The following is a 10047-nucleotide window of genomic DNA, read 5'->3' as shown; positions in this document are numbered from 1 at the left end:
TAAAGCTTTTTTTCCCTATGTGAAGTGGATGTTTCAAAAAAATCCTTGGGGGTAAAAAAAAAAAAAAAATCAGAGAAAACCTTGTTGCAAATTTCTGTGTCCTGTTGGCTGAGTTTGTAATTAAACTCGCTTTTGTGCTCAGTCTGAAACAAGGTGTTGTAGGCAATTGATGTTTCAAAAAAATCCTTTGGGGTAAAAAAAAAAAAAAAAATCAGAGAAAACCTTGTTGCAAATTTCTGTGTCCTGTTGGCTGAGTTTGTAATTAAACTCGCTTTTGTGCTCAGTCTGAAACAAGGTGTTGTAGGCCCCCCCTTTCCCGTCCTCCCTCCCCAGCTCCTTCTCCACTGGGCTGTGTCCTGGCACCCTGCGCTCCCACCATCCCTCCCCTTGCTCTCCCAAAGATGTCCGGGGTGGTTAGGATTTGTCAGGTCACACCTCGGCCTGTCAGGACGCGGCGCCTCCTTTGCCCTGCTTCAGTCCATCGCTTCATTTCATCTGCACAGAGCCTGGCGACGAGCTGGCCTCGTTAGATGTAGATAACCGCAGACGGCCAAAACTAGCCGGCTACTTCCTTCCCGCATACCTGTCACATCCCCTCAGCTTTTGTTAAATCAGCCAGCACTTTTATTAACCCCAATCTGGGCCACGGTAGAGAGGCAAGCACGTACATGCACATGTGTGTGCATGCGTGTGCAGGCACACGCAGGCATGGAGTCCAACAAGAGCTTCTGGTTTTGGGCTGAGGGTGGCGGGGGCCAGGCTACACCCCCAGCCCTTGCCTCTCCCGCCGCCCTCCTTTCTCCCCTTCCTCTCTCCACCACATGCTGCCTGCAGAAACTCCTCCTCACCTAGCTCCGCTCTGTTTTCAGCCTCTCCCACCTATCCATGTGTTGTTTTCCCAGTATTTCCCTCATGTCCCCAGTGTGAAGGTTTGACTCCTTCCCCCGCTTCCCCTCCCTTGGTCTAACACCATGTTTTCTTTCCTTCAACCTGACTCACAATGACTCTGCCCAGCCTGACCTCCTCCCTGTTATCTCCAGATCTCCCCCTCCACCTCCACTTCTCCTATTGCTTCCCTAGCTTTTACCACCCCTCTTTCCTCCTGCCCAGCCTGAATCTGGCATGGGGACATGTGTTGAAGAGGTGAGGTCTCACTTCTGGCAAGCCCTGCAGCCCTAGCTGCATCCACAGCAAACATACTCCTATCGTCCCCTCCACCTCCAGCAGGCTCCCGTCCCCGTCTCTGCATGTGGAGAGAGGAGACCCCAGGCACAGAAATGTGGCATTGTTGGCCAGAGTCTTCTTCTGGGGCTGGGGCAAAAAGGTACCCCTCTAAACATGACATTATGCGTAGTATGTCCACACCTGAAACTCGACTCTTATTTCATACTTGCTCTACATTAAAGTTGGTCACTGCCATTTTATTATAGGTTGTGCTATCAAGCTCAGCAACTAACCTACTGGTAACAGCAGTGTGAGAGCAGAATCAGGGCAACACTGAATGTATTTAAGATCATTAGAGATTCAGATTTGTGTTTTTACATAAGAAATCTTCCAAAGAAGGTCTAACAAAAAATGTGTTGTAATATGTTCAATATAAAGATGTCTATACACCAAGTAATTTATAACAGTAAAAGTGAAGAGTGAAAACCTCTTGTGCATGAACATAAAATGTAGAAATTACTCTATTCATAGCTGAGAAAATAATACATTGTTTTTACACCGGGATCATTCAGTTCTACTTTCCTCTTTGTGCATGTGTGCCTATTTCTAACTCCTAACGTAAGGAAAACTACAGTTAAATTTGTTTGGTACAGTACAACAAAACTTGACATTTCCCTGGCATTTTTTGTGAGGTTTAGAAAGAACAGACCACTTTCTTCCATGAGAAGTTTACATGGTATTTTCTTGGCAAAAAGAACTACATCAATAAATTGTGGATACAGGCCGGGGAAAGCTGTTGATAGCAGAGCAATAACTGGATTTTGGAATCTGAGCTGTTCTCCAGTGGGTGCTGAAGTATTTTCTAACAAGAAGAAAGAATTCAATACAATGAATTCAGTACAATGTTGGATTGCTTATATTTGTTTGGTGTTTTTGCAAGGCATCTTTTTCTTGTCTTGGAAATGAAGGGCAAATCTGTTCTCAGGCCTTTTCTCCCCTACTTTTCAGCCTAACTGTATCTGCACCTCCTCCCCCTCCCTCCTTTTTCCTTTCCTTTCTCCATCCCCTTTAAGTTGTAATTCAATCTCTTCCAACTCATGATCTCGTTTCTCTTTTTGGCAGTCCCCCCACCCTCTCTCTCTCTCATTAGTTTAACTTGAGTTAATTAGGAATAGTAGGCAGCCCTCAATCTGTTATGTGTTAAATTACAACAATCCAAAACAGAGAGACACAGACACAACTATGTGATTTCATTGTCTAAAGGAGACAGAAAACCAGTGGGGATTCTCTTATCTAGACTAACATCTTCCCGATGGTTAATCTAACTGGCTTTAAAATGTTCCGCAAATGCAGATTTAAGATAACAATCTTTCTGTGTTTCCTTTTCTTTTTCTTTTTCATTTTCTTTTCTTTTTTTTCATTTCATCATTGGCAAGAATGAGTGAATTGGATTGACATGGAGGTGATAGAGGAAGAGAAATAGTCTACATGTCAAAATGACAATGTATATTACATGGTTAACAGAATGAGTGGTACGTGCAATGGTTGCGGGTGTTTTCATCTGCTGTGTTGTACAATAAGCTCTTTTTTTTTCCCAAGACGTTCATCAAGATCACTCCCAATTCAATGCAGATTAAGTGTTTGCTTGAAGGATCTCTTTCTATGAGTAATATCACTTGATAAATGTGGAACTGAAGTAAGAATCTAAGTATTCACTTGTTGCTATTACTGAATTGTGTGTATATATAAAGGTCATGCCTGGTACTCTGACTGTAGTGCTGATCACAGACCTTAGGGCAGAGTGTGCTGTGGAGGTGAAATATAACAGATCTAAGAAATCAAACCCTGATTGTAAAGGTAAGGCCTTGCATTTTTGATTGACTACATATGGTACTGTTTGGATGAAATGCATGCTCAGGAAAGACAGGTATAACTGCAACTAATACAAAAATTACGTGCCTGTATAAAACATATATAGGTCTGTGTGTGCTTGTATGTTTATATATGTATACGTAAATAGATAAATACATAAAGTTTAAGCTTTCAAAGAGACTTGTGTAAGATTCATGGTCTATCAACAGCCAAATTTACAGCAACGGTTACATTAAATTCCTAATTTTGTATGTATGTGCCTGCATGCATATGAAGATGTGTGGCAATAATTAGTGTTAACAATTTATCCACTACTTAGCAACACTAATGCAAATATGCTTTGAAAGTGAAAGAATTCCAGTGGTCTTTTTGAAATCTGATATCCAGGAAACAGAATGAAAAATCTATTTGAAAAAAGGGAAGAGAGAGAGACATTGAAAGTACTGCAATCAAAATGTGCCTGCATGCATATGAAGATGTGTGGCAATAATTAGTGTTAACAATTTATCCACTACTTAGCAACACTAATGCAAATATGCTTTGAAAGTGAAAGAATTCCAGTGGTCTTTTTGAAATCTGATATCCAGGAAACAGAATGAAAAATCTATTTGAAAAAAGGGAAGAGAGAGAGACATTGAAAGTACTGCAATCAAAAAGTCATTATATATGTTAAGAAAGATTAATTTCCTTTCTGCCAAAAACATCTCTTTATGACAGGGAAAGCATCAGACTAATAGAACACAAAAGGAATGTGTAGTGAAAGACAAATTATGAGCTTGATTATCAGAACATACAAGAATGTTAAAGCATTGGAGAAGACATCCCCTCAAAAAGACATTCTTGGCAGTTTCTTTTGGGGTTGTGTGAGGGAATTTCTAGCTGGACAGAATCAACATGATACCAAATAAGGAGATGTTTAGGGTTTTTTTACAGTTTATGGTTAATATATTGATTATAAATTTCCCCAAATATTGGTAAATTTATGTGCAAATAGTATTAGACTCAGTGAGGAGAGACAGATTTGGCCTTTATAATGATCTTCTGTTTGATCTTTGCTTTATATAGTAATGCAAAAATGCAGTGATGGGTGTTGGTCTATTTTACACCACAAATGAAAAATATTTTTATTTTTCCATGGAATTAAAAGAACTTACAGCAACACCTCTGTTTTAATATTGATAATTAGAACTGTTTAATTTACACAATCTTTTTCTTTCTATAAGCATTATAGACCACAATGTGAGAGTTGCATAAGAAAAAGGTATAAACTTATGATTTAATAAAAATCCAGGGCATTATAAATCTATACAGGAGATGACATTAATAATTTTATGCAGTTTTGGCATCTGAGGTTATATCAATTTCAGTTCTACATGGATGCTGAAACATCTTCAGGAAGCCATAAAACACATACAAACTCACACGTAAAACCAATGTTTAGTCAGAAAGTAAAATAGTAGGGAAAAATAATAAAACTAAATTAATCTAACACCTATCCAACAGATATCTAGAAAGTGCATACCTTTAGAAAGGCACAAAATAATTGTCATTCTATCACACCTATAGTAAACATACTGGTGATTTTACAAGAGTAAACATATTTACCCCCCTATATGTAGCAGATTAGAACCATCGTTTCTGTCATTCCTCATTGCTTTCCGCACGTAAAACTGATGTGCAAGCCCCTGAAAATGCTCCATGCCTATAACAGCACACTTTCCAGTGCAATGCACGCAAACCCCCTGTCTTCCATCAACGCATATACTGGCATGGCAAGAGTAGGAGGAAGATAGTGCTGTGGTCTGAGAAGAACCACTTTAGTACATAATAAACTAGGGCAGGTATTTGTAACGAGCTGAGTGGAATGACTCTAGAAGATTGTTATGTAATGCAAAGAGGAATCCACAGTCTTGAGTGTTTTCGATTCACTGCTATCTATGAAATTTAATCCGGACAGAGTTTCCACAGCAAGCTCGGTTTCAGCCATACTGAATATGAAACTTTGTCAAAGCTGCAGAATGCAGGATCAGATAATAAACAGCTACAGAACCAAGAGGCAAGTAACTTTTAAAATGCACAGGTAATGCAGGGGTGGCTGTGTCCTGCGGGAGTTAGAGGCACATAACTATTCATACATGTCGTTATCTAACCGGAAATATTACAAAAGCATAAAGCCAATGGTTTTAGAAATTATCCTTTAAGAAACATTGCTTCAAGTGAATTAATAACTTTGGTACTAAAAACTGCTGTAAATCATTTTGGTGTCATGATAGTTTATCATGTGTTATCAATGTTTATGTTTGTATTGCAGTTGATTTTGCCTTATTCTTGAGACATACAGAGATAGATTCAGAAAGATAAATATACATATAGGATGAAACAACGGTATTTTGGCACTTGAAACAATGGCATTTTTGGATTTGATATAATGCTAAAATCCACCTCAGAACTAAAACTCAGACTAAGAAATATTTAAAAATGCATTGTTTATATATTTAAACAGATTGATAAAAAATACATAAAAACTAATATTGCTACCTAGACAAAGAAACCCAGAAAAACGGAAAAGAGGTACTGAAAGCATAAAGGCAGTAACGCTCACAATGTTCAGGCTGTAGCAGTATAATTCATGATCTCAAAGAATTTGTTTAGGCTAAATATAGAAGAATATTAGCTATGAACAAACATAGTCATCTTACGTGCTATCTCAGGAACATGCAGAATATTAATTGGATTGTTAATTTCCTCAGAGGCCAGACGGTCAGCAGAAAATTTTGATGGTTAATAAGCTTTAATGTGTTAACAGGGACACTGGAAAAGGATGTAGATAGTCAGGACAGCTTGCTGTATACAGAAATATGCTACAATTTTGGGGTATGCTCCTATAGTATATTTCATCCTGCTTACTATTGCCTGTGGCAAGAAATTCAGAGCTTAGTTAGATCTGTACCTTTAAATGCATTTGCATTGTTAGACTGATGCTAAAAAAGTATAATATATTGGGCAATGAGGCTCCATATAAATATTATAGATCTAACATTTTCTCATAAAACATTAACTCCACACTTTTAGATAAGGAAAAGTCTTCCTGGGATTTAGATTTGAGCAGATTATTTTCGGTATCTGGGTGAGAATAGCAGAGTTGGGAATATACATGTCCTCTAACTTCACAAATGAAATGGAAAACATTGAGAAAGGACTGCAAGGTCCCAGCAGACAGGGGAACCACCCACACCTTTAGGTGAGGAAGCTGTGCTCAACGACGACATCATGCACAGACCCTGCCACTGTAAATAATTTACTCTCACTGACACATGGCATGGTCCTGTCTTCTGAAAGGTGTTTTGTTTCCATAAAACAAACCCTTATTTCAAGGAATAATGTGGCTGACATATCTCTAGTTTTAAACCTGATGCAATATAATGTGATTATTCTAACTGTTAAATGAAGTTTGCTTGCTGTTGGAGTGTGGGGGACTTGGTTTTTGTTTTGGTTTTTTCCTTCTTCTATCTTTTGACTGAAAAAAATAGAGGTATCTAGGTAAAAATTCTCATTAAGATTTTGGATGATGTCTGTGTCTCAGGTGACAGTATTTTCTTTTTTCATCTTCATACAGCAGCAAAAAATCTATGAAGAAAATATTTTCATCTTTTATACAGAGATATTTGGGTGCTTTTATATTTTACTCATGGGGAGAGATATCTGAAATTATTAGGGCAAAGAGCAGACAGATCCTTACTGTAATGGAGTCACCCACCCAAAATATCCTTTCCTTTTTTGAACGCCATCCCTTTTCACAGACACTCCCTTTTTAATCCACTGCATGGCATTACATAGAGTCCTTCCTTCTACAAATGCTCACAATCAGGCAAAGCACTTTCTACCATGAATATTCACGCTGAATTTTCCATATTGGCTGTCCAGCTACAGGCAGAAGCCTATTTGACAAAATGTCTTTACCTAATACTCAGGTTAGTATCTTTTCTTGATTGTTAACATCTTGCTTAAATCTGAACTTGAGTAAATGAATTTAATTTGTCTTGTTTTCTAACTTCTATTAGCATTAATAATTATTCCAAAACTAGTAAAGAAAGTTTAGAGCCCTAAGAAGCACTATCTTTTTAGATTAAGCAAGCAGCTTTTCTTACTTTGTGATCAGGTCTGGGGGGAAATGAAAAAGAACTCAAAGAACTTCTATTTGGAGATATTTGTGAAGTTATGACATTCTCATGTGTTTGGAATTTTAAAACTTTTTCCAAAACAAATTGCCATGACTTATTTTAAGAAATATTCTTTGTGGTCTTTGTATAAACTGAACAATGAAATGTTGTACAAAAATACATAGCCTTAAGAATGTGTTGTCAGTGTATATTATTTAACTAACTCTACACTTCAGTTCATGACAAAATTAAGGATTGGACAGCACACAAGGGGAACGGATTTGAAATGCCTTATCAAAACTTCATTACTTTTAAGTTCACTCTTGCAGTTTCCACAGAGGGAGCATGGCCAGATAGTTATTCCTCTACCCTCATAAAAAAAAACAAACACAAAAATTAGTAGATTTGTTGTTGACTTGCATTTAAATGCATTATTTGTACAGCTGTAGCTACCCTAAAACCAGACAAGACACTACAGTCCAATTTAATAAAATGTTTATATTATTTTGTTTTACATGCTGTCACAAAGAGAAGAAATAGAAAAATAACTCATGAGACTAATATTGTCAAAACAACTTGTGAACTTTATCTTTCAGAGCTTCTTACATTGATTGTCCTTCCATCCAAAAACTGCTATTATTAAATATTTTTAATTGTATTAGGTGAACTGAAAATGCAATTCTCCAAACACTGAACATTTCTGAACTGTGAGTACTAAATGTATCGATAAATTTACTTACATACTAAGTGACATCTTAATAGTCCCCTTTGACTTAAAATGAACTTGCATGACTTTTCTAGATAGATGAACCTGCTCTCATCTTACAATTGTTCTTCCTCTTCATTGCAAATTACAGCACTTGAATATCATGTAATTTCTTCTCAGAGAACAGATATTCTATAGTTTTTCTAAGAATGATCCTGAGTAGAAACAGATTTTTCACTGCTTTTTGCAGAAATATGACAGTATTCTCTTCCACTATTAATTAAGTGTCCTTGGCAATGCAGGACACTTTACAAACGAATGAACAGGTAGGTTTCTGTTTCTAAGAACTTACAATGCTGGGAAGATATTAGACAGGTATTGCACAGGTATTACACAATTATTACAAGTACCTTTTTTATTATTACTTTTTCATTTGATTTCTGACAAGAAATCAGCTACATGGCTTTTCCTGACAAACTGAAGGCTGAAAGAGCTGGTATTGATGAAAGATTGAAAAAGGGAAGTGAGTCTTGTGAAAAACAGACTACAAAGTGTAAGGATTCACAGACGGCAGACTCCATCCTGATACTACAGTTGCATCAGTGCGTAGAGTTACTTGTATTACTTTTTCATTTGATTTCTGACAAGAAATCAGCTACATGGCTTTTCCTGACAAACTGAAGGCTGAAAGAGCTGGTATTGATGAAAGATTGAAAAAGGGAAGTGAGTCTTGTGAAAAACAGACTACAAAGTGTAAGGATTCACAGACGGCAGACTCCATCCTGATACTACAGTTGCATCGGTGCGTAGAGTTACTTGGGAGAGAAGAACAAAATGGAACATATTCTAGTGTACAGCGTATTCTAGCTGCCAGCTTTACCACTTACACTTGTAGTGTAGTGGAGTGATTTAAAACAAGGCAGAGGAAAAGCAGATTTATTAAACGGCCATGAAAAGAAAAGCGAGACATTTCAGTGTTAGCAGGAAGACTGAGAGCCCCTGTATGGCCCCAACCATGGTGATTAACTGATTAGAGTAAAATGAAAGAAAACTGGTTTTAAAAATGTATTTGCTGCAGTTTGAGCCCCAGCTCCCAGCAACTGACAAATTGTACAGTGGCTTTGGGGATCTCTGTCTTCAAAAGGCACATCTCAGAGGTATGGATGCTTATGCACTGAAAGAGAACGTGAATTGTCAGCTTGTGCTCTCACTGAGGTGGTAAAAGGAGGATTTGGCCATCATTAACATATAATGGGAAAATATTCAGAGTGCAAACTAAGAAATCAAAATTTCCTATTGAGGTCTTTTCTAATAATTTTGCTTACATTTTCTCAGTTTGTCTAGAGTTTGATATATACAATTCCCTTTGATTCTAATGCATCTCTTAGCCCACAGTAGCTAAATCTTCATCTCATCAAACCTTTCTTTCTCTTCCTTAGTATTCTAAGTTTTAGCTTGTATGTAGTTTGATAATCTCTCCTTTCTCCACTGCTTCTCCCTTCAATCTATCTCCTTTTTTACCTTGTGGTTTGGTAAAAGTTTTCATACTTGCCTATGCTGAATTAATACAAAATTCAAGGTGAAACTTCAAGATAATGTCAGAATTTTACTTAGTTTTGAGCTGAAATTGTAAATCTTTCTTGGCAATGATAAGAAAGGAGTAGTTTTAGGCAAACCTTATCCTGAGCAAAACAACTGAATTTATGTTGGTTGTGAAAGACTAAATACTGTCTCCCACGGCCTGCAAAACTTCTGTGTCAGTGGAGTTTGGCAAGCTAACTAAACAAGAAAGAGTAGCAGTATTTTATTTTTTCAAGCAGAATTTATAACTTCACCTATATGCAACTTGTTTTTCAGGAAAAAATTGTAAGGAATAAATATTAACTCTATCTTTGACCACTGTCTTCTGCCTTGACTCATTTTTGCCTTTCTGCTTTCTCCAGAATCTGCTGATAATCCAGGTAAATTTCAGTTTATTACTATCATTATCACCACCTCAGAATAAAACTTTGGGTTATCATCCAGGTAATGTATAATTCATAGAATTTTTTGAGTGCTTAGTATAAGCATAATTACTGTGCATAAAACTTAACATTCTCACTGCTAAAGCAATATGTCAGAGTATATGTATTTGAGAAGCTTCAG

General features: G+C 37.1%; 1 protein-coding gene across 1 annotated transcript in view; it reads left to right on the top strand.

Moving 5' to 3' along the window:
* The first annotated feature begins 1865 nt into the window (after positions 1–1865).
* Positions 1866–10047, top strand: part of ALDH1A1 (aldehyde dehydrogenase 1 family member A1) — a 57641-nt gene continuing 49459 nt past the window's right edge. The window contains exon 1 of the mRNA XM_009285278.1: positions 1866–3021. The gene's annotated coding sequence lies outside the window, so the exon portion shown is untranslated. The remainder of the gene's footprint in view (positions 3022–10047) is intronic.

The sequence above is a fragment of the Aptenodytes forsteri genome, unplaced genomic scaffold (assembly GCF_000699145.1).
Source record: "Aptenodytes forsteri isolate BGI_AS27 unplaced genomic scaffold, ASM69914v1 Scaffold151, whole genome shotgun sequence".
Taxonomy (NCBI): Eukaryota; Metazoa; Chordata; class Aves; order Sphenisciformes; family Spheniscidae; genus Aptenodytes; species Aptenodytes forsteri.
Note: the sequence above shows the minus strand (reverse complement) of the source record. Positions and strands in the feature narration are given on the sequence as shown.